General features: G+C 45.0%; 1 protein-coding gene across 1 annotated transcript in view; it reads left to right on the top strand.

The window, feature by feature from the left end:
• Positions 1-25,830, top strand: part of ASXL1 (ASXL transcriptional regulator 1) — a gene marked incomplete in the record, with an annotated part of 1,368,406 nt that overhangs the window by 543,452 nt on the left and 799,124 nt on the right.

A 25,830-nucleotide genomic window follows, 5' to 3' on the forward strand; every position in this document is an offset into this window, starting at 1 on the left:
CTTCTCTCCCTCTCATTCTCTTCATTTATCAACCCCTTAAAGTACTCTTTCCATCTGCTCAACACACTCTCCTCGCTTGTGAGTACATTTCCCTCATTATGCTTTATCACCCTTGCCTGCTGCACATCTTTACTAGCTCGGTCCCTCTGTCTAGCCATTCGGTACAGGTCCTTTTCTCCCTTCTTAGTGTCCAACCTTTTATACAACTCTTCATACGCCTTATCCTTAGCCTTTGCCACCTCTCTCTGTCATGCACCTCATCTCCTTATACTCTTGTCTACTTTCTTCATCTCTTTGACAATCCCACTTCTTCTTCGCCAACCTCTTTCTCTGTGTACTCTCCTGTACTACTTTATTCCACCACCAGGTCTCCTTGTCCTCCTTCCTCTAACCAGATGTCACAACAAGCACCTTTCTAGCCATCTCTCTTACTAGCTCTGCTGTAGTTACCCAGCTATTCGGTAACTCTTCAGTGCCACCCAGTGCCTGTCTTAACTCTTCCCTGAACATCACCTCACAATTACCCCTTTTCAATTTCCACCATTTGATCCTTGGTGCTGCCCTCACACTCATCCTCCTCTTCTTGATCACCAATGTCATCCTACAAACCACCATCCTATGCTGCCTAACTACACTTTCCCCTGCCACCACTTTACAGTCTCCAATCTCCTTCAGACTGGCCCTTCTACACAAGATATAATCCACCTGTGTGCATCTTCCTCCACTCCTGTATGTCACCCTATGCTCCTCCCTCTTGTTAAAATATGTATTCATCACAGCCATGTACATCCTTTTCGCAAAATCTACTACCATCTGACCTTCTGCATTCCTTTGCTTAACACCATACCTACCCATCACTTCCTCACCCCCTCTGTTCCCCTCACCAACATGCCCATTGAAATCTGATCCAATCACCAGTCTCTCACTCTTGGGTACAGTCATCGCCAACTCACTCCAAAATTTTTCTTTCTCATCCATTGCACACCCAACTTATGGAGTATATGCACAAACAACATTCATCATTACACCATCAATTTCCAGCTTCATAAACATCACTCTATCCGACACTCTTTTCACCTCCAAAATACACTTGGCATACTGTTCCTTCAGGATAATGTCTACGCCATTTCTCCTCCCATCCACACCATGATAAAACAATTTGAAACTGCCTCGAGTACACCTAGCCTTGCTCCCCTCTTCCATCTAGTCTCTTGCCCACACAATATACCAACCTTCCTTCGGTCCATCATATCAGCTTGCTCTCTCCCTATACCAGTCATACTGCCAACATTCAAAGTTCCGACCCTCACTATCACAGTCCTAGCCTTTACCTGCCTTCGGGCATGCCTTCCCCCTCTTCTCCCCCTAAGGCCAACACTAGCCCAATTTCCGCCAGCACCCTGTTGGCCAACAGTACTGGTGGTGGTCATTGTTAACCCGGGCCTCGACCGAACCGGTATGTATTTCTGTACTGTTGGCTGCATATATGATTTGGCAAAATTTTACGCCATACTGAGTCACTGTGCTCACGAATTCTCCTTTTCCTCCTTGTGAAGTAAACAGTGGCAAGACTTAATGCAACTTCCATCCTCCTCTGCTGACATCTCTACCATCTTTGTAAACTTGTTTACTAAGTCACTTGTTTCCTTTTACAGTTCATTGGTGACTCTGTCCACCATAACATGCTTCCACCAACTCTGGTCCCCTCTCAGTCTGAGTATTGAGACTACATTTATTGCATCATGGTGTCTGCTTTCGGTTTGCCTTGACGATACTATGTCCTTTTGCTGACTGAGCTACAAGTTAGCAGAACCCTTTTCTGTAGTGTCATATTAGTTGTCCCTTTTTTTTACCTGCCCTACAGCCATTTTCCCTCTAGTTGCATCACCTCCAACCTCCTATGTTATTTGTTTTGGATGTTCCCATTCTTATACTGCACCTTATTCCATTTCCTTCCCTTGTGCATGTTCTAAAAGCCCACTGTTTGTTCCTGACTTTTCTTTTAATGATCTGTTTCTCCTCATGTCCTTCATTTTGATCCCTGCTTTCTTTTGTGCTCCCCACCCATTTCCCTCATATTGTCCACTTGTGTTTTTCTTGCATGGTACTTCTGGGTCTCCATCACTGCTGTCTGCTCCTGTCCCTTCACCTTTTTTTACAGCTTTGTAAGATTTTTTTCTCTTCTCTGCTGCTTCACCTGCATTCCTCTACCTACTTCTCCTTTTCTTCCTCCATTTTCCCATCCACCCATCCTTTTTAAGGGCATTTTGTTGCCTCACCCTTTCCAGTCCATCGAGTAGCCAACCCACCATTGTCTTTAGCTGCCATATTTTCTCTTGAGGTTACATTATGTTGTAGACTCCCATGTCATCTGCTACCTCGGAACTCCTTGAGACAAATCCCTGCTTCACACATTGAGCCTCTAACTTTGTCTCCCTCTTCTCCGGCCTGCACTGCCTTTGCACTTTTCATCTTGTCTTAATTATCAGATCCTCTCTCTGATTTAATTTATTGGCACTCACTGTTGTCTGTGACTTTTAACTTTGCTGACTACCCAAAGATGTATTACTAACAGTATAGAAGGACAGAAGTAGGATGACAGTTGGATTGGGGGGGGGGGGGTCTGTTCAAAATATAGCTTTTGTTAGAAGAGGCTCAGTGGGGCATTGATATAGTGCATAAAACAGGCAGTAGAGGTGCTTTATTGTACAGGGATGAGGAACCATCAGACTGAGGGTGGGCTTCAACACTCCTTTCAGACTTGATAGACTGCATGTGTGTTTGTCCTTGTGTATTTAACATCTTCCCATAAAAGTTACGAAGCTGTCAGTTTAGCTCAATGTGATCTTCAAATAAAATCCTTTTTTTACTTTGAACAGCAACACCATGCTGTAATTTTGCAATAACATAAATGTACTGGTAAATTTGACCTGCCCACAGTTAAAAATCTATGACTGTATGTAGTTAATAGTTGTACGTTATTTAGCTGCTTATTACAAGCTTTACTGCTTTCAAACACCATATTAGATTATCAGGCTGAGGAGAACTTTGCTGTTGATGCTTGTATTGCTTATAGTAAGTGTCAGCTGGTGATTGTCTGCAGCAGTGTTTTGGCTGATGCTCGAGAGAGCTCATTGTTTTCTCTGACCACCTGTGATACTTTGGTATCCACCTGTCATTGAGTTTGGTATAGGCTAGCATCTAGGTTCAATTCCATGTCACCTTTTTTGTAATCCCAGACATGCAGCCATGTGATCTGCTGAAGTGTGGTGTTAAGCCATAAAAAAAAAAGTTTTATGGTTACCTGCCCCTTTGCTTTAACTTCATATTAGTGAATTTTCAGACATCTGCATAATCAACTGATTCATAGTTATGTCTTGCTCATTTTTACCTGGCTGTTAATGGCCCTCCTTTCTGAATAAGAGAGCTGATGCAGTTGCATGGCATTTTTCATTACTATGCTGACCTCAGTATTCTTTGTGCAGTCGATAACTCTGTTTGCTTGTGTGACTGCATTAAAACAGTGTTTTTGCCTGTTGGTACTTAGTTAGATGTTCTTCGTGTTTCACTGTTGCAGTCATTACATTTGGGTAATCTGCTGACAGGTTGCCCTCAAGTCGGCCTGAATTCCAAAGTCTTGGGACCGGCATCGGTTGCTGTCTCCTCTTCCATTACATCAGGTCGTCACGGGTATTAAACATGCAGCTGACACCATTTTCGTTAGTCTTTCTTGCCGTATAGTGCCCGAAGCAGAAGCATTCCACAAGTGCCGGTCAGCCGACTACTGAAATATTCGAGTTTGAGTTTCAGAACCGAAGTCTTCACTTTTTTCTTGCTCAATACCAATGTCAGAAAAAGTAAATAATTGTATTACTTGTGGGAAGCAAATACCTCATAAGGATTTCCATTTATACTGTATTCCTTGCCTAGGCCCTGATCACAATGTGCCTGGCTGTCTGTTTTATGCTAGATTTAACCAACGTACTGTTAAGCATCTGTATATTTTTGCCTCAAAGTATTTTGGAAACATTTAACTACTCAGAAATGTCATCGGATAGCAATCCGACTAACAGAGTACATAAAAAATGCAAAGAAAAGGACAGAGAAAGGCAGTCGAGATCCACAGCCGACGACGAGGTTTCTCCTAAGCCAGTCGCCGGTTCGCCGGTACTCAGTGAGGCACTTTTGCAGCCCCTGATACCCGCTACCTTTGTGTCGCAAGCCTCTACCGACACCCTTATGGAATCCGGCATGCTGCAAGATACTCAAGGTATTGGACCAATGGATGCATCTCCCTCGGATGGGTCCGGAGCCGCCCATCCCCCTTCAGATAAGAAGCCTAGGCAAGACACTGATTATGAATCTTCAGATCAGGTTTCTATTTCTTCTGATTCCTCATCTGATCAGGAATTCTCTATACCTCCCTATGAGGATTCTGTTGCAGAGGAGTCTATTCCATCTGCATCTCCTCCTGAGGATTATTCATTTGGAGAAACCTTGCATACTTTGAGGGAGCATTTTCACTGGGAGAGTCAAGACTTCTCAGAATCAAAAAAGAGGCTCAGGGATTTCCTTCTCCTTCAGCATAGGCCTTTAGCCATTCCCCTTGTTTTAGACATTGTGGATGATGTGTTCGGAGTCCAGCTTGACCCCTGACTCCTTATCTCCAGCTCCCAGTAAGCCTGTCAGATATTACAGGGTCCCTGACTCTCATAACTTTTATTTAGAAAACCTGCTGCTGATCCTGAAACTATTTCACAGGGTCCAAAGGGAGTTAAGGCCTCAACAGCAAAAAATCCTATCCCCTCTGATAGAGAGTCAAGGGCACTAGACAGATGGGGGAAAAAAGTTTTATACATTTGCACCTTGCCGGTCAGGGCCTTAAACTGTCAATTTCATATGCTTAAGTATCAACAACATGTTATGGGATTGCTGAAACAGAAAATGATTATCTCTGAATGTGCAGAAAATAAAGAATTGCAGGAATTATTGCATGCAGCTGAACAGGTTGGAAAGCATACGTTGCAATGTGGTTTTGACTCATTAGAGGCCTCCTGCAGAGCCACAGTTACTGGATCTGTGATTAGGAGGCATGCCTGGCTAAAGGAACAAAACCTGCCTGATCATGTTAAAGCTAAATTGCTAGATGCACCTTTGCAGCATGGTTCTCTGTTTGGTATTAAGGCAGAAGAGGTTTTAAAGAAAATGGAAGACAAAGCTAAGTCTATGCAAACTGTTAGATTTCTTACAAGTGCAGCCACCAAGATTCAGTAGACACAGGCCTACAAAAAATTGGTCATTTCCTGTGTCAGACAGAGCTCAAAGGGTCACATACAGATGCCCTAAGGGTTCCAGATACCAGGCGCAAGATTGATGCAGGTCAAAGCAGTGGGGCGCTTCTACCTCCAAATCTGGAGGAGAATAAATCGCAAACCTACAGAAAACAAATCCCAGTGACTTCCCTCTGCCTACACCAAGCACTTATCTTTTGGCAGCACCCATAGGGGGAAAATTAGCACTTTTTTGCTCAAAATTGGCAGGTGGTAACCCAGGACAAGTGGATATTAAACATAGTATCACAGGGATACAGATTCCATTTCCACACACTGCCAATGGCAAATCGTTGGCCAGATCTGCCTAAAAATCAATGGGCAGAGGCACAGAAACAGGTTACGTCCCTCATGGATATGGGGGCCATTCAGCCAGTACCAGAACAGGAAGAAGGACAAGGTTTTTACTCATTGACTGTTCTTGGTACCCAGAAAGGACAAGGCCTGGTGGCCAATACTGGATTTATCGATTTTGAACACGTACCTGGACATTACAAAATTCAAGATGCTGACTTTGCAGCAGCTACTGCCTGTGCTGGGCAAGAATGCTTGGCTGGTGACATTAGACCTAAAAGAGGCATACCTGCATGTCCGAATAAGACAGTCGTGCAGAAGATACCTCCGATTCAAGGCTGCCTTAATGCATTACCAGTTCTCTGCACTGCCCTTTGGCTTACGTACTGCGCCCAGGGTCTTTACGAAGTGCCTGGCACCTTTAATTGCATTTTTCAGACAAAGACGTATACAAATATATCCTTACTTGGACTACTGTCTCATTCAAGCAGATAACAAGGACATTCTTCTTCGACACCTAGCGTTTATGAAAAGGCTTCTAGCATGCCTAGGGTACACAATAAACTAAAAGAAATCACAACTGATAACATTCTTGGGTGCAAGTTTGAATACAACTGCTCAGATGGCTTACCTCACACCAGACAAGCAAAGGTAACTGACTACTTATTTCAAACTGATGGCAACAATAACCCAGTTATCTGCAAGACAAATTCTGCAGGCACTGGGCTTCATGGCATCCTGCATCCTACTAATTCCATATGCAAGACTGCATATGAGGAAATTTCAATGGTACCTAAAAGGTTTATGGAGTTAACATTCTCACAGTCTGGAAGCAATGATTCCTCTCATTCCCTGCCTACAACAGGAGTTTCTAGGGTGGGCAATAGCATGTCACCAAAACATGGGACAGGCCTTTACTCTACCCCCTGCCAGCCAAACCATAACAGACGCATCAGATTATGCCTGGGGGGCCCACATGGCAGGAAGATGCATTCAGGGCATATGGACCCCAAAACAAATGCATCTACATATCAACCAGAAAGAGATGCTAGCTGCTCAAAATGCCCTAACAGCCTTCAAGGACTTACTTCATCCAGGACAACTAATGATAAAGACTGGCAACACCACGGTCATGTGGTATATAAACAAGCAAGGGGGCACACACCCATACCCCCTTTGCAGATTAGCCATGGCACTGTGGGACACAGCTTTGACCTACCAAATAAATCTTCAAGCTCAATTCCTGCCAGGAAAGCAAAATACTCTGGCAGACGATTTAAGCAGAAACCTTATGGATCCTCATGAGTGGAAACTAGATCCACAAGTCTTCAGCATGATAACAGAGAAATGGGGGAGCCCAGACATAGATCTATTTGCCTCTCCTCAAAATTATCAGTTGAAAAGATTCTACACAAGGACTTATCACAGACAAGCATGGAAGGTGGACGCCCTATCCTTCAGTTGGAAAAACCCATCAGTTTACGCCTTTCCTCCTCTGCCTCTTCTCCCCAAGGTCCTCCTAAAAGTCAGACAAGAGAAACCAAGGACGATACTACTTGCCCCGGACTGGCCCCGCCAATACTGGTAGCCAATTCTAAGGCACTTGTCTCAATACCCAGCTTGGACCTTACCTCAAAGACCTCAACTACTGTCCCAGCAAAATAATCGGATCCTTCACAATCCACTACAGACACTGAACCTGGCAGCATGGCTGATCATGTAGTTATACAAACAACACCTCTCAGTAAAGCTGTGATGGATGTCATTTTGGAAGCCAGAAGGCCTAGTACTAGAAAATCTTATGCTGACAAATGGAAGAGATTCTGTGCTTGGAACCAACCACAAGGAACTGATACAGCAGAACCAAATATTCCTCAGATATTACAATACTTAACTGAGATGCTTGACAAAGGCCTATCTTTCTCATCAGTTAAAATCCATGCCTCTGCCATTTCTGCTCATTACAGTACAGAGCCACCAATCTTTTCTCATCCTTTGCTAAAGCAGCATCTTAGAGGAGCCAAAAATTTAAGGCCTCCTGCATGGGACCTCAATTATGTGTTGGAAAAGCTCACCCTGCCTCCATTTGAACCAGCTACTACCGTTGATATAAAGTTCTTATCATGGAAAACAGCTGTGCTACTAGCAATTACTTCAGCAAGAAGAGATGTTCTTCATCTCACATTGCTGCAGTCCTAACACTTGGGTAGTCCGCTGTCCCAGTCGGCCCGAATACCAAAGTATAAGGCTGACGTCGGTCAAGGCGCATTTGACTGACATCAGGACGTCAGGGTACAAATGCGCATGACCGACGTCATATCCTCAGTCTTTTTTGCCGCATGGTCCGATGCAGAAGCAGTATTGCGAGTGCAGGTTGGCGTTCTGAAATTTTCTGAAGTCGGAGTTTCAGACCAAATCAAAGTTGGCTAAGTACCCCGTTGGGGAATATTTTGTTTTTTTCTTGCCTCAGTATTTAACCGGATGTCAGAAAGTGAATAACTGTATTTCTTGTGGGAAACAGATACCTCATAGAGATTACCATACATTGTGTATACCTTGCTTAGGGCCTGAGCACGACGTTGTTGGCTGTCGCTCTTGTGCTAGATTTAACAAACGCACTATTAAGAGAAGATTAGATTGTGCCAGGTTAGTTTTGGGAAGCGTTGTAATTACAACATGCCGCCGGATGCTCCGGCCGCTTCGCCTAAAAGCGCAACGACAAACCAGCGAAGCCTAGGGTGGAAGCACCGTCTGTCCCGGACGGCGGTTCTTTCGACGGCTCGGTGGGGCCGGTGGTTCTACCAGAAGTTCCTCTGGATTCTCAGGAGAGACTTTACTGTTACAAGATGTGTCCTCTCAGGAGGTAGGCCAGGCTGAAGGGGCTTCTCAGGTAGCTGTTCTCCCTCCCTTTCTAAGGTGGTTAGGCCCTCCCTTCTGTTTCCAAGGCTCCCTCTAGAGGCCGGCCAGGGTTAACTTCAGTGGCGGTCTCGCCTAGTTCTACAGGGTCCCTGCCTAAGAAACATATGCTTAAAATGGCAGAAGATTTGATTACTATGATTAGAGGTTCTTTACCCCTGATAAGAGGCCTAGGGTGGAACCTGAGCTTGAGAGTTTTGAGCAGTGTTCGAGGCTTCTGAGTCTTGGCTGAAGACTTGCAGGAGTATCCTCCTTATTCTGATTCTGATGTAGATGACTCTACACCTTGCTTCTCCTCCTGAGGATTTTTCTTTTCAGAGACTCTTCATTCCATGAGGGAGCATTTTAAATGGGAAGGTCAAGATTTCTCTGATTCTAGGAAAAGGCTTAGGGAATTTTGTTTCTACTCCAGCATAGGCCTTTAGCTATACCTCCTGTTCTGGATGTGGTAGAGGATGTTTTGCAGAGGCTTCCCTGAACCCTGATTCTTTGCCTCCTGCCCCAGTTAAACCGGACAGGTATTATAGGGTGCCTGAAGCTCATAAGTATCTTTTAAGAGTCCTAGGGCAGACCCAGAAACTGTTTCTCAGGGCCCTAAAGGTGTTAAGGCTTCTGTTGTTAAAAATCCTGTTCCTTCTGATAAAGAGGCAAGGGCTTTGGATAGATGGGGAAAAAGGTGTATACTTCTTCCACTTTAGCCATGAGGGCTTTGAATTGCCAGTTTCACATGTTGAAATACCAAAATTATCTCCTTTCACAATTGAAGTCTAAGGTGGATGCTCTGGCGGAAGGTATTGAGTGTAAAGAGTTGCAGGATTTGGTTCATGTTTCTGAACAGGTGGGTAAGCATTCCTTGCAATGTGGTTTTGATGCTGTACAGGCCTCTTGAGGGTGGCAGCCACTGGTTCTGTTCTTCGCAGGCACGCCTGGCTGAGGGATCAGAATTTAGCTGAACATGTAAAGACAAGGATTTTAGGTGCTCCTTTACAATCTGATGTGTTATTTGGTGCGCCTGTGGAAGCAGTTTTAAAGAAAATGGAGGACAAGGCTAAGTCTATGCAGACTGTTAAAGATTTTTGCAGGTTCAGCCTCCAAAGTTTAGTAGAAATTGGCCTACTAAGGGGTGGACATATCCTTCTTATGATTCTCAGTCTAGGGGTAGATCTAGGCGTGGTAGGGGCAGAGCTCAAGGTTCTTTTAGGCCTAGAACAGGCAGTTCGCCTGCCCAGTCTTCTGGTGAGGGCAGGGGTCAGTCCTTTCGTAAGCAGACCCAATGACTTGCCTTTTCAGCTGCCAGAGCCTTCTCGTCTGGCAGCACCTTTGGGAGGAAGGCTGGCACTTTTCAAAGAAAATTGGAGTGTTATTACCCACGACAGATGGGTATTGGATATCGTTCACCACGGTTACAGGTTTTATTTCCATACCTTGCCTCCTTTCAAAGGCATGCCAGACATTCCTCCTATACAAAGAAAAGAGGCTCACAAGCAAATTTCTCTGTTGCTCCAGATAGGGGCCATTCAGCCGGTTCCTGTGCCAGAAAGGGGCCTAGGATTTTATTCTCGCCTGTTCCTAGTACCGAAAAAGGGGAACACGTGTAGACCAATTTTGGATTTGTCTATCCTCAACACTTATTTGGACATTCCCAAGTTCAAAATGTTGACGTTACAACAGCTTTTACCTCTGCTGGGCAAAGATCACTGGATGGTAACTTTAGATCTCAAGGAGGCTTACCTTCATGTGCCTATCAGACTCAGTTGCAGGAAGTATCTGCGTTTCGAGCTGGAAATTCACATTATCAGTTCTCTGCATTGCCCTTTGGCTTATCTACTGCCCAGAGTATTCACAAAAGTTCTGGCTCCAGTTGTAGCTTTTTCAGGCTAAAAGGAATACAAATCTATCCTTACTTGGACGACTGTCTGATTCTGGCTCAAGAAAAGGACGAGCTTCTTCAGCATCTGGAATATGTGATAGCAGTGCTAAGATGCCTGGGGTATTCTGTGAGCGAAATAAAGTCCAGTCTAGTACCCTCTCAAGACATGTGCTTTCTGGGTGTGAGACTGAATACAGCAGCCCAGATGGCCTTTTAACCCCGGACAAACAAAAGAGTCTATCCCTTTACTTCCATCAACTATCTCATCAGTCCGTGCTGACTGCAAGGACAGTCCTTCAAGCATTAGGGTTCATGGCATCTTGTATTCTGGTGCTTCCCAATGCCAAACTGCATATGAGGAAGCTGCAATGGTATCTAAAAATGTATGGACACAGCACTGCCAGGATTTGGACACTGTCATTCCAATAATACCTTGCATTCAAAAGGAATTTTTGTGGTGGGCTCAGGAATGTCACCTAAACAAGGGACTCTCTGTGACCCGGCCAGAGGCGAGTCAGATTCTAACGACAGATGCCTCAGACATAGCTTGGGAGCTCATCTGAATGGAAAGTGGATACAGGACAAGTGGCCTGCCAGACTACAGCATCTACATATCAACATGAAGGAGATGTTAGCAGTCCAGTTTGCATTAATGGCTTTCAAGGAGTTACTTCTTCCTGGGCAGGTGTTGATTCTAACAGACAACACAACTGTCATGTGGTACATCAACAAGCAAGGGGAACACATTCTTATCCTCTATGCAGGCAAGCAATGATTTTGTGGGAGACTGCGCCAGCTTGCAGCTAAATCTACAGGCAAGGTTTCTGCCAGGAGCACAGAACTCCTTAGCAGATGTGTTAAGCAGGCAAATCATGGATCCCCACGAGTGGAAACTGGATCTTCATGTATTTCGACAATTGACAGTGTCCTGGGGAACTCCAGACATAGATCTGTTCGCTTCTCCACTAAACCACCAGCTGCCAAAGTTTTGCACAAAGGTTTCATCACACAGCTTGGAAAGTGGATGCTCTTTCGTTCAGTTGGGAAAATCTTCATGTGTATGCCTTTCCACCTCTGCCTCTCCTCCCAAAGGTACTCCTAAAGGTCAGACAAGACAAGCCAAGGATGATTTTGATAGCTCCAGATTGGCCTCGGCAACACTGGTACCCATTACTGAGGAATCTGATAAGGAAGCCTCCATGGCCTTTACCTTTAATTCCACACCTTTTGTCTCAGAGGGACGGTCATCTTCTCAATGTCAAGCTTCACTCTCTTCATCTAACAGCCTGGCATATTCTGTTTTGAACCACAGCAGGTCTCAACTTCCTCAACAAGTTTTGAATGTGATTATGGAAGCCAGAAGACCTAGTACGGTAAAGTGTATGCAGAAAAATGGAAGAGATTTTTATTTTGGAGTGCAGCAAAGGATTTGGATGTTTCTGAGCCTAATTTGAGTGTGGCTCTTCAATATCTTACTGAGTTATTGGACAAAGGTTTGTCTTTCTCTTCCATTAAGATTCATGCTGCAGCAATTTCAGCTCACTATGATTGTGACCCACCATTGTTTTCTCATCCTTTGTTCAAGCAATTTCTTAGAGGGGCAAAGAATATAAGACCCCCACGTAGAGCTCCTACTCCTGCTTGGGACCTCAATTTTGTGTTGGAGAAACTTACTCTACAACCTTTTGAGCCTGCGGCTACTGCTGAATTGAAATACTTGTCATGGAAGACTGCTTTTTTGTTGGCCATTACTTCTGCAAGAAGGGTTTCTGAATTGCAGGCCCTTATGGCAGTTGTGCCTTTTTTGATTTTTCATAAGGATAGGGTATCATTACGTACTAATCCTTCATTTATGCCTAAGGTGGTTTCTAGTGTGGCTTTAAACCAAACTATTCATTTGCCTACTTTTTATGCAGATCCCCAAAATAAGGGGGAAAAGATTTTGCACACTTTAGATGTACACAGGCAGTTGCGTTATTATTTAAGCAGGACTAGGGATTTTAGGCAGTCTCAGCAGTTTTGTTTCTTTTGCTTTGAGTTCCCAGGGCAAGCCTGTGTCAAAACAAACTATATCTAAGTGGATTGGGTTTTGCATTGCATTCTGTTATTCCCATCATGGCAAGGAGATTCCAGCTGGGATTAGGCCTCATTCCACGAGGGCTACTGCCACTTCAACAGCATTTCTAAGGGGGGTGGCAACTAAGGATGTTTTGGAGGCAGCTACTTGGAGTTCAGTGCATACTTTCTCCAAGCATTACCACCTTCCTCTCTATTCTAAATCCAGGGCTGGTTTTGCCACTGCTGTGTTGCAGGGCATTTTGGCAGCTCCTGCTTCATTATAGTTTAGCCATCCTCCCTTACCTCTGCTTTGGGATTCTACCCAAGTGTTAGGACTGCAGCAATGTGCGATGAAGAACATAGTACAGTTTTGTACCTACCATAAATGTAGATGTTCAAGATCCACATTGCTGCAGTCCAATTTACCTCCCTCCTTCCCTCTGTGTTTAGGGGTGGTTGTGTGGGTGGGTTCTATTTTTGAAAATTTGTATATATTGTACATATATTAGGTACAGGAGTGTTTGGTGTTTTTTTTTTGGCCTTATCTTTTTAGGGTCTTCTGACATCTGGGGCAAGAAAAGACTGAGGATATGACGTCGGTCATGCGCATTTGTACCCTGACGTCCTGATGTCAGTCAAATGCGCCTTGACCGACGTCAGCCTTATACTTTGGTATTCGGGCCGACTGGGACAGCGGACTACCCAAGTGTTAGGACTGCAGCAATGTGGATCTTCGAACATCTACATTTATGGTAGGTACAAAACTGTACTTTTCAGAGCTACAGGCCCTCATGACTGTAGAGCCTTTTATCATATTTTACCCAGACAGGGTGTCTCTGAGGACAAATCCTACATTTATGCCTAAGGTGGTTTCCAGTGTGGCTCTTAACAAAACAATTCATCTGCCAACCTTTTATCCAAATCCATAGAACAAGGGGGAGATAATTCTGCATTCCTTGGACGTACACAGCTAAGATTCTACTTGAGCAGGAGTAAAGCTCTAAGAAAAACTGAGCAATTACTAGTGTCATATGCTGCAGGATCAGAAGGAAAGGCTATTTCAAAGCAGGCAATTTCAAAGTGGATAAGCCACTGCATCAGTTTCTGCTACTTACACAATGGTAAACCTGTGTCCAAGGGCATTAGGTCTCATTCCACCAGAGCTGCAGCTACTTCAGCAGCCTTTCTCAGAGGAGTACCAACCAAAGACATTCTAAAAGCTGCTACTTGGAGTTCTGTTCACCCCTTTACAAAGCATTATCATTTGCCTCTCTACTCTTAAGTCCAGGGCAGGCTTTACCACTGCAGTTTTGCAGGGCCTTATAGCCGCACCTAATGCTGTTTAGCTCCAGCCTCCCAACCATAGCTTTGGGATTCTACCCAAATGTAATGACTTCATTCTGGAGTTTATCTTTCCTTCTCTATCTTCTACAACCTATGTGGTGTATTTGCTTGTAGATGAAGGTAAAGTTTTTATTGATGCATATATATTTTTTTTTGGGGGGGGGGGCACTGACATTCGGGGCAAGAAAAATTAAAGAAAATGGCGTTTGCTGCATGTTTTATACCCCTGACGACCTGACGTCATGCAAGAGGAGACAGCAACTGACGCAGGACCCAAGACTTTGGAATTCAGGCTGACAGAGGGCAACCTGCCAGCAGATTACCCAAATGTAATGAGTGCAACAAGTGAATACACTCAATATCTACATTTATGGTAAGTGTACACAACTGTACTTTCAGAATGAGGGTGGGAAGTGGAGCACATTCATGAGTGGGACGTATTGTAGTTAAGGTTCATAGGTGTGTACTAGGGCTAACTATAACTGGGGCCTTTTTAAGCATAGCTACGCATTCCAAATCTGACAAGTTCTGGTACCCTTGGCAGTGCAAGGCATATTTCTGCTAATAATTTTTTGTTTACCTAAGGATAGCAAAATAATTGTACTGCTAAAACTAGCTGAAGACCCTTTCTCACTTGAAAAGCATCAGAGCGGACTACCTATATCTTTGGCAGTCATTGCATTTGGTAATTTATTCTGTTTTTTTTTCAAACAACTTTATTGAGTTGTCACTTGTGACGTAGGCAAGTTCATATTCATATAAAAGTAATTGAACTATATTCACATAAACATATAACCTAAGCAATATTACATAAACTATTCAATTCTTGTCTTTTTTTTTTTTTTTTTTAAACAAACATCTTTATTAAATCATCATATGTCCTTCCGTTCCCATGTTGCAGTATTCTTGGTGTGGGATTCTCCACCTCAGGTGACCCGAACGAAAGCTCCTATACAAAAGCTTAAGCCTGGTTGCTGTAGGTGTGTGGGAAGTCACATGTAGGGCCATAATCCAGGGGCCTTAAATGTAACGCACATACCTCAGAACTTTTCTGCCGCAGTCAGATAGATCGCATTGCTTCTCTACTTTCAAGACGCCTAAAGCTAAGTACCCCATTGGGGATTTTGCTCTTTTACTATTGCTTGAGCTTGATTTGCTGACTTTCTTTTAGCCAGTGTCCGTTAAAAAGGGTAAATGCCGATGCGGACATCAAATTCCACATAAAGACTCACATGACCATTGTGTTTTTTACTTAGGCCGGGAACACGACCATACCTCCTGACCCATTACCAATCCTTCATCCCAAAGATACTCAGAAGCTGTCTGGCTGCCCTTAATCTTTACTTAGAAAATCAGAGGTTAAAAAAAGTTGGCACTTAGGATGGATCTCGAGTCGGCTGCCCAGGTGGATCCACCATGGGAAACGGCCAAGATTTCTCGGCCTACATCCTCTGCATATCCACCATCGGATGCCCTACCAGCCGCCAATATAGGGGTTGAGGAACATTCGCTAGAGCCGTCTATTTCACCGATTCCCCTTGAGGAAGTCGCTGCTGAGGTACCAGCCAGCACGTACATGGAGATTGCTTAGATGACAGTTTCAACTGAAGTTGAGTGGGAACCAGGCTTCACTGTATGCCCGACTAGAATGCCAGAATCTGAGTTCCCAGCATTAGCTCAGGTCCGGAAACTAGGCCTTCTCCCAAAACTACTCCTTTGAAAATGAAGCAAAAAACTAAACATTTATCTCCTCCTGCTGAGGGATTACCTGACTGGCAGTCTTTCACTCAGTCTTTAATGTAGTCCTTCATGGCTCTTAGGCCCTGTACCTCCTCTCCCTCCACCATTCCTGTCCTTAGCCCAGGACCTGCCTCCGCTAACTTCTGTTCCCCTGCCATTTCTCATGAAAGAGAAGAGGAAGAAGAACTTAACTCTTCATCATCCGATGAGTCCATTGCTTACTCTTCACAGATTGCCTCTAACCTGGAATATTATTCCCTTGATGAGGAATCCATAAAAGGGGACTCTCCACCAGAGGACATCACTTTTGGAAAGACCATTACCAAAATGAATGGGATACTTCCCAAATGACAAACTCAAAAGATATTTTGAGTTACTTCATGTTGAATCCCCCTCTCCTTCTGCCATACCTCCAGTTATACCTGCATATCTGGATGCATCCAAAAATCCTGATTCTCAGCCACCAGCTCCTAAGAGACCTGACTGTGCATGATGACCATAAATTTCTTGTGAATCCCCCCTTGGCAGACTCTGCAGTGAATGCTGTAGCCCCAGTCGAGCAGTCAAGATTAATCCTATCCTCATCCCTTCTGCCTACAGACAAGGACAGTCCTCCACCCTAGCCTTCAGAGCTGTTATCAAACACATAGGATTACATATGCCTTGGATCTAGTGTCCCAAGCTTAGTCACTCCTATCCTCCCTACCTGACTCCCCTAACAAGACAGCTACAATCAAAACTATCCCTGGCATCTCAGGTAGCCAGACATTCAGTTAGATGCAGCTATGATGCAGTTGAAGCTTCTGCTAGGTCTGCTGCATCCGGATCAGTGCTTCGCAGATACTCGTGCCTAAGACTTCAACCTTTGCCTGAGGACTTCATCCAAAATCCTTGATGCTCCGCTAGACCACAACCTCTTGTTTGGTAAACAGTCTGCTTAACTATTTAAAAACTTTCAGGAGAAATGTAAGGAGCTTGAAGATGTTAAATACCTTCTGGTGTCTCCCATACCAAAATACTACCGAAATTATCCAGCTAAGACCACATATGTCAGGAGAACTCCCTCCACTGCTACACCACCTTTTTCCAGGCACAGAAAAGGAACTAGGAGACAGACTTCCAGACCAGCCTCTTCTCAGCCTGCTCCCAGACGGCCCTTTCATGACAGAAATGGCACCAGCAATGCGTACCTGCCCCTTTGGAGAACTATCACTACAGATCACTGGGTTCTGGCAGTAGTGGAAGAGGGATACTTCCATTCTTGGAAAGAAAACCCCCCACCACGGGGCATTCCATTCCCACCCAAAAACCAACTACACTTCATTCCCCAAATCTTAAGGATCTACTGACCCATGGAACCATAGAGGCTGTTCACTTCAGGACAAGAAGGAAACTGTTTGTACTCAAGGTTATTTCTAGTACCAAAAAAGGACAGCCCTTGGAGGCCAATTTTGGACTTGTCCTGTCCTCTTCCTGAAAGTTCCATCTTTCAGATTGCTATCCCTCCAGTCCCACTTTCCACTATTGCCAGCCCCAAACATTCATAGCCACACTAGATCTGAGGCCTACCTCACCATCCCCATCAAACTCTCTCATAGAAAGTACTTGCGTTTCACTGGGCCCAGTTCTCACTTTCAGTTTACTGCCTTGCCCTTTGCTTTATCCACTGCAACCAGGGCCTTCACCATATGCCTTGATCCAGCCATAGCCTATTGCAGGACCAAAGGCGTTCATGTCTACCCCTACCTAGACTATATCGTCATCCTTGCAGAAAAAGAGGACACCCTAAAAAAATCTGTAGTTTGTTATATCCCTACTGCAAAATCTGGGGTTCACTCTCAATCTACCCAAATCATCCCTAACACCACAAAAGGACAGCACTTTTCTCTGGTGCAGGATCAGAACAGACCTGATGAAGGTATTCCTTCCTCAGGACAAGGTAGCTTCCCTTATAGGCCACTTCTAGGACCTCCTCCAGGTCCACCAACTGTCAACAAGACAATTTCTGCAACTACTTCTGTTCCTTATGTCAGCCACCATTCCTATGCTACCCTTAGCCAAGGTGCATATGAGGAAGCTGCAGTGTTGTCTAAAGAATGTGTGATCCCAACACAACCACCCTCTACAGTTCCAGATTCACCTTCCTACCCTGCCTAAAGGCAGAATTAAGGTGGTGGATCCAACAAATTCATAGGAACCCAGGCCTTCCACTCCATGTCCTCACACCAGCTCAGCACATGCATACAGACACATCAGACCTGGGCTGGGGGGGGGGGGGGCTACCATGAAGGGCCTACAAGTGCAAGAGAGCTGGCAGCCATCTCTATGGAAAAAACACATCAATGTAAGGGAGATGATTACAGTCCATTTGGCACTGAAAGCCTTTCTTCCCATCCTACAGCCAGGTTCACTTCAAATCATCACAGACAACACCACAATCATGTGGTACATCAAAAACAGGGGGGGGGGGGACCAAGTCCTACCTCCTATGCATGCTAACAATCCAGATTTGGGATCTAGCCTCCAAAAACAATTTATTCCTACAGGCAACCTTCATCCCATCCAAGGACCATCACCAGGCGGATGCTCTGTCGATTATCCTCTGTGCATCACGAGTGGATGTTGAACAGGGAAATTTTTCTAGACATTGTCTACCAGTGGGGCACACTTCAAGTAGATTTGTTTGCCTCCCCACAGAGCAGACAGTTGAACATGTTTTGTAGCAAGAACCACTCACCACTAGCTTGGAGAGTGGACACAGTCAGCATTTCATGGAAGGGATGGTTTCTGTACGCCTTTCCTCCCTTCCCTCTCATTCAGAAGGTCCTCCTGAAAATCAGGAAGGATGTGCCAAAAATCTTGCTGGTGACGCCCTACTGGCCAAGGCAGCATCGGTTCCCCTTTCTACTATCCATCGCCAAGGGCAATCACTCCAAGTTACCCCACAAGATGGACCTACTCACACAGCAGAAGGGAACAGTCCTCTCCCCTCCCCTACAGATATGTGTAACACTCTGGGTGATAAACTTTTAATTCCCTTCAGACACCACTACTCTGAGGACATGCTTTTGGTCCTGAGGGAGGCCAGGAAACCTACTAAAAAGAGATCTTAAATTTCAAAGTGGAAAAAATTCTCCAAATGGTGTCCCAAAGACAGAGAGATCCCTTTCTAGTGGGTGTCCCTCTAGTCTTAACTTGTGTGAGTGAACTTATCAAGGCAGGTCTTTCATACTCCTCAGTGCAAGTCCACATATCTGCTATCTCTGCCTGCTTACCCTTAGACCCTCCTTTACTCTCCAGGCAAGACATTAAATGGTTCTTGAAAGGGGTCTTGCATTTCAGGCCTCGTAGGAAACACGTTCACCACCTTTGGAGCTGAACTTCATCATAGAAAAGCTCACACTGGCCCCATTTGAACCAGCCAGTTCTGCAACACTTCAGATGTCCACATGGAAAACCGTCCTGCTGGTAGCCCTTACCTCAGCTAGAAATGTGTCAGAGTTGCAAGCACTCATGGCTTGTCCCCCCCACACTGTTTTCCACAAAGACAGGGTGACCCTGCATACCAACACTTCTTTCATGCCCAAACTGGTCAACGAGCTATTTTTAAATCAGTCCATTCCCTTGCCCACCTTCTTCCCGTCTCCAACTAATGAAAGTGAGAGAGTACTCCATTCCCTGGATGTGCACAGACAGCTAAGGTTTTACTTTGACAAAACTAGGTCCATCAGAAAATCTAATGGTCTTTGTATCCTTCCATCCCAGGGCACTGGGCAAGGCAGTCACCAAGCAAACCACCTCATACTGGATCAGAAAATTATCTGCTTCTGCTACTCCTTCCACAGCAGGGTTCTACCTCAGTGGGTAAGAGCACATTCTACTAGGGCCGTAGCATCATCCAAAGATTTCTTCAAAGGTCTGGGCACAACCTCCATCCTGGAGGTGGCCACCTGATCCCACTATACGCACCTTTACCAGACATTACAAATTGGACCACATTTCCAGACCCAGAGCAGTGTCCACTAGGGCAATCCTGCAGGGATTTCTGGAATCCGCTACCTCTACCGATGTTTAGTGTTTCACTGCTGCAGTCATTGCATTTGGGTAATCCTGCTGGCAGGTTGCCCTCAGTCGGCCTGAATTCCAAAGTCTTGGGTCCTGCGTCGGCTGCTGTCGGCTCTTACCTGATGTCAGGGTCTAAAAAAAAGCGGTCAACGCCATTTTCTTCAGTCTTTCTTGCCGAGCGGTGCCTGAAGCAGAAGCAGTTCGCAAGTGCCGGTCGGCCGACTCCTGAGATTTTCATTTTCGAATTTCAGATCCGAAGTCTTCATTAAAGCTAAGTACCCCGTTGGGGAAACTTTTTTCATGCTCCAGACCGATGTCAGAAAAAGTTAATAATTGTATTTCTTGTGGAGAGCAAATACCTCGTAAGGACTTTCATTCCTACTGTATTCCTTGCCTAGGCTCTGACCATAATGTTTTAGGTTGTCTGTTTTGTGCTAGATTCAACCAACGCACTATTAAGTGTCTGTATGATTATGCATTAAACTATTTTGGCCGCAGGTTTAATTATCCAGAAATGTTGTCGGATAGCCATCAGACAACCGAAGTTCACAAAAAAATGCAAAGAAAAGGATAGGCATCCGAGGCCCAAAATCGATGATGAAGCTTCTCTTAAGCCAGTCGCCGGTTCTCAGTGAGGCGCTTCCGCAGCCCCTGACGCCCGCTACTTTAGAGTCACAGGCCGCTACCGACGTCACGTGGAGTCTGCTATGCCGCTGAAAACTCAAGGTATTTGAGCCTCAGACAATGTTCCTTCAGATGGGTCCGGAACTGTTGAGCAGGCACCGGCTTCTGAGGGTGTTTTCAGGCCCAAACATCTATAAATTAAACCGACTTCAAAGGCAAAGACTAAAGCACCTTCAGAGACAAAGAAACAAGCTCGAGAGCCACGTGGACAGTCCTCCATGCCCAAAAAAACAGATGCTCAAAATGGCCGAAGACTTGATTACCTTGATCAGGGGTACCTATCCCCCTCCTGATAAGAGGCCTAGGCCCGAGACGGACTATGAATCTTCAGATCAGGTTTCTATTTATTCTGATTCCTCTTCTGATCAGGAATATTCTCTCCCCCCCCCTATGAGGATTCTGATGCTGAAGAATCTGTTCCTTCAGCTTCTCCTCCTGAAGACTGTTCTTTTGGGGAAACCTTGCATACCATGAGGGAGCAGTTCCACTGGGAGAGCTAAGATTTTTCAGAATCTAAAAAAAGTTTCAGGGACTTTCTTTTACTACCTCAACACAGGCCTCTAGCCATTCCACCTGTGTTAGACATTGTAGATGTGTTTTCAGAGTCTAGTCTGACCCCTGACTCCTTACCTCCAGCTCCTGTTAAGCCTGACAGATATTACAGGGTTCCTGACTCTCATAAATTCCTTTTCAAAAACCCTGCTGCAGACCCAGAAACTATTTCACAGGGTCCCAAAGGGGTTACTGCTTCTGCAGCAAAAAACCCTACCCCGTCTGACAGATTCTACGGCACTGGATAGATGGGGAAAAAAGGTTTACACATTTGCTACCTTGGCTATAAGGGCCTTAAACTGTCAGTTTCATATGCTCAAATATCAGCAACATGTCTTGGCATTGCTTAAACAGAAAATGTTAAACTCTGAATGTGCAGAAAACAGGGAAATGCAGGATATGTTGCATGCAGCTGAACAAGTTGGAAAGCATACTTTGCAATGTGGTTTTGATTCTCTGGTGGCCTCCTGCAGTTATTATTAGATGCACCTTTACAGCATGATACTTTGTTTGGCGTTAAAGCAGAAGAGGTGTTAAAGAAGATGGAGGACAAAGCTAAATCTATGCAAACTGTCAAAGATTTTTTACAAGTACAACCACCTAGGTTTAGTAGACACTGGCCTACAAAAAAGTGGTCCTTTCCTGCCTCAGACCTCAAAGGGGCAGATCCAGACGCCCTAGAGGCAGATCCCAGCCGCAATTTACATACATGTCAAAACAATGGGGTGCTTCTACCTCCAAAAGTGGAGAAGACAAATCACAACCTTACAGGAAACAGTCCCAATGACTTCCCCCTGCCTGCGCCAAGCACTTATCTCCTGGCAGCACCCTTGGCAAAAATAGCACTTTTTCTCCAAATTGGCACAGTATAACCCAAGACAAGTGGATTCTAAACATAGTGTCACAAGGCTACAAGTTCCACTTCCATACCCTGCCAAAGGCAAATGGTTGGCCAGATCTGCCAAAAAATCAATGGGCAGAGGCACAAAAACAAGTCTCATCCCTCATGGATATGGGGGCCATCCAACAAGTACCAGAGAAAGAGGAGGGACAAGGATTTTACTCCAGACTGTTCTTGGTACCCAGAAAAGACAAAACCTGGAGACCAATACTGGACCTATCTATCCTGAACACATTCCTGGATATACCAAAATTCAAGATGTTGACCTTACAGCAGCTTCTGCCCATGCTGGGCACGAAGGCTTGGCTTGTGACTTTAGACCTAAAAGAGGCATACCTACATGTCCCAATCAGGCAATCATGCAGAAAATATCTCAGATTCAAGGCTGGCTCAATGCATTACCAATTCTCTGCACTGCCCTTTGACTTATCTACTGCTCCCAGAGTCTTTACAAAGTGCCTGGCACCAGTAATTGCATTCTGCAGACAAAGAGGAATACAAATATATCCTTACTTGGACGACTGCCTAATTCAAGCAGAGAACAAGGACATTCTTTTACAGCATCTGGCGTTTGTGAAAACTCTTCTAACATGCCTAGGGTACACAGTCAACGAAAATAAATCAAAATTAGTGCCCTCTCAAGAGGTAATATTCCTGGGTGCAAGCTTAAATACAACTGCCCAGATGGCTCATCTCACGCCAGACAAACCAAGGCAACTGACTACCTATTTCAAAGTAATGGCAACAAAGGCCCAGTTATCTGCAAGAAACATTCTGCAGGCTTTGGGCTTCATGGCATCCTGCATCCTACTAATTCCATATGCAAGACTGCATATGAGGAAACTTCAATGGTACCTAAAAAGTATTTGGACTCAACATTGCCATAGCCTGGAAACAATGATTACTTTCATTCCCTGCCTACAACAGGAGTTTCGATGGTGGGCAAAGACTTGTCACCAGAACAAGGGACAGCCATTCACATTACCTCCAGCCAGGCAAAACCTAACAGATACATCAGATTATGCCTGGGGGGGCCCACATGGCAGGAAGATGCATTCAGGGCACATGGTCCGCAAACCGAATGCATCTACATATCAATCAAAAAGAGATGCTAGCTGTTCAAAATGCCCTGACAGTTTTCAAGGACCTACTTTATCCGGGACAACTACTGATAAAGACAGGCAACACCACGGTCATGTGGTATATGAACAAGCAGAGGGGCACACATTCTTACCCCCTTTGCAGACTAGCCATGTCTTTGTGGGACACAGCATTGACTTACCAAGTACATCTGCAGGCACAATTCCTGCCAGGAAAGGAAAATACTCTGGCGGACGAACTAAGCAGAAACCTCATGGATCCCCACGAGTGGCAGCTGGATCCACAAGTCTTCCACATGATAACAAGGAAATGGGGATTGCCAGACATCTATTTGCCTCCCCTCACAACTTCCAACTAAAAAGATTCTGCACAAGGACTTATCACAGACAAGCATGGAAAGTGGATGCCCTATCTTTCAGCTGGAAAAACCTATCAGTATATGTCTTTCCCCCTCTGCCTCTCCTCCCCAAGGTACTCCTAAAGGTCAGATAGGAGAAGCGAAAGATGATGCTGATTGCCCCAGACTGGCCCCGCCAGTACTGGTACCCAATCCTAAGGAACTTGTCTCAATGGCCAGCTTGGACCTTACCACAAATACCCTATCTACTCTCCCAGCAAAACAATCAGATCCTGCACAGCCAACTCAGGACTCTAAACCTGGCAGCATGGCGGATAATGTAGTCATGCAAAATGCACCTCTCAGTAAAGCTGTGATGGATGTCATTTTGGAAGCCAGAAGGCTTAGTACTAGAAAATCTTATGCTGGAAAATGGAAGAAATTCTGTGCTTTGAACCAGGCACAAGGAACTGATACAGCTGTATCAAATTTCCCTCGTATTTTGCAATACTTAACTGAGATGCTGGACAAAGGCCTATCTTTTTCATCAATTAAAATTCATGCCTCTGCCATTTCTGCTCATTACAGTACAGAGCCACCAATCTTTTCTCATCTTTTATTAAAACAGTACCTCAGAGGAGCCAAGAATTTAAAGCCTCCAAGAAGATCTCCAACACCTGCATGGGACCTCAACTATGTCTTAGAAAAACTCACCCTGCCTCCCTTTGAGCCAGCTGCTACTGCTGACATAAAGATCTTATCTTGGAAAGCAGCTCTTCTCCTAGCAATAACTTCTGCAAGATGAGTTTCAGAGCTACAGGCACTCATGGCTGTGGAACCTTTTATCATATTTTATCCAGACCGGGTTTCCCGGAGGACAAACCCAACATTTATGCCTAAGGTGGTGTCCAGTGTGGCTCTTAACCAAACTATTCATCTGCCAACTTTTTATCCAAATCCACAGAACAAGGGGGAGAGAATACTACATTCTTTGGACGTACACAGACAGCTTAGATTCTACTTGGACAGAACCAAAGTTTTCAGGAAGACAGGGCAATTACTAGTTCCATATCCTGCAGGATCACAAGGAAAGGCCATCTCAAAGCAGACTATTTCAAAGTGGATAGGCCACTGCATTTGTTTCTGCTATTTTCACCATGGCAAGCCAGTGCCTAAGGACATTAGGCCACATTCAACCTGAGCTGCAGCCACTTCAGCAGCCTTTCTCAGGGGAGTACCAACCAAAGACATTTTAGAAGCTGCTACTTGGAGTTCAGTGCACACCTTTACAATGCACTATCATCTGCCACTCTACTCTAAATCCAGGGCAGGCTTTGCCACTGCAGTTCTGCAGGGCCTCATAACCGTTCCTACTGCTATTTAGCTCCAGCCTCCCAACCATAGCCTTGGAACTCTACCCAAATGTAATGACTGCAACAGTGAAACACAAAGAATATAGCGCAGTTGTGTGCACTTACCATAAATGTAGATGTTCAAGTGTATTCCCTGATGTTCATCGTGTTTCACTGTTGCAGTCATGACTGTAGGGTTCTCCCCTGCCGGCAGGCAGCCCTCCGTCGGCCAGAATCCTAAAGTCTGAGTCGGGCGTCGGCTGTTCAACCATGCTCCCTGACGTCAGAGTGCCAGGAGTACAAAGCTGACAGCCGACTCTGTCTTCACCAGTCTTTCTTGCCGTGCGGTGATAGCAGTTCGTAAGTGCCGGTCGACTGACTCCTGATGATTTTTTCTGATATACTTCGGTTCGAAGATTATCTTCTCCACTCAAAGCTAAGTACCCCGTTGGGGAAACTTTTTTTCTTGCTCCTCTCCGATGTCAGAAAAAGTTAATAATTGTATTTTATGTGGGAAGCAAATACCTCATAAGGATTTTCATTCTTACTGTATTCCTTGCTTAGGCCCTGACCACGACGTAGGTATTTGTCGGTTTTGTGCTAGATTCAATCAACGTACAATTAAGCGAAGGTACAATTTTGCTTTTCATTACTTCGGTAGGCGCTTTAACTACAAAATGTTGTCGGATACGGTCCCGGCTACCGGAGTTCACAAACGTCACAAGGATAAAGACAGGCCTCCGAGGTCCAAATCTGATGATAGCGCTGCCGAGCCAGCTTCAGGTTCGGCCGTCGTCAGTGAGGCGCTTTTGCAGCCCCTGTCGTCAGCCATTTCACAACCGACGGCCGAAACGGACTCTCATGAGGAGCCAACCAGGCCTTTAAATATTTCAGTTGCAGGACCTTCGGACAATGCTCCTTCAGATGGGTCCGGAGCTGCTGTGCAGGTACCGGCTTCTGAAGGGGTTTTCAGGCCTACTCAGCTACAAAAGCAAAGACTCCTAAATCAAAGACTACAACACAGGCCTCTTCTGAACCGGCTCCCATGTCACAGAAACAGTTACTCAAGATGGCGGAGGATTTACTTACTATGATTAGGGGTTCTCATCCCCCTCCAGATAAAAGGCCAAGGCAGGATGTTTATTATGATTCCTCTGATCAGGCTTCTGTTTCCTCAGTTTCTTCTTCTGATCAGGAATATTCTTTCCCTCCTTATGAGGATTCTGATGCTGAAGAATCCATTCCTTCAGCCTCCCTGAGGATTTCTCTTTTGGGGAAACTTTGCA

Source organism: Protopterus annectens, chromosome 12.part0, assembly GCF_019279795.1.
Source record: "Protopterus annectens isolate FY-2018-M chromosome 12.part0, PAN1.0, whole genome shotgun sequence".
NCBI classification, from domain to species: Eukaryota; Metazoa; Chordata; order Ceratodontiformes; family Protopteridae; genus Protopterus; species Protopterus annectens.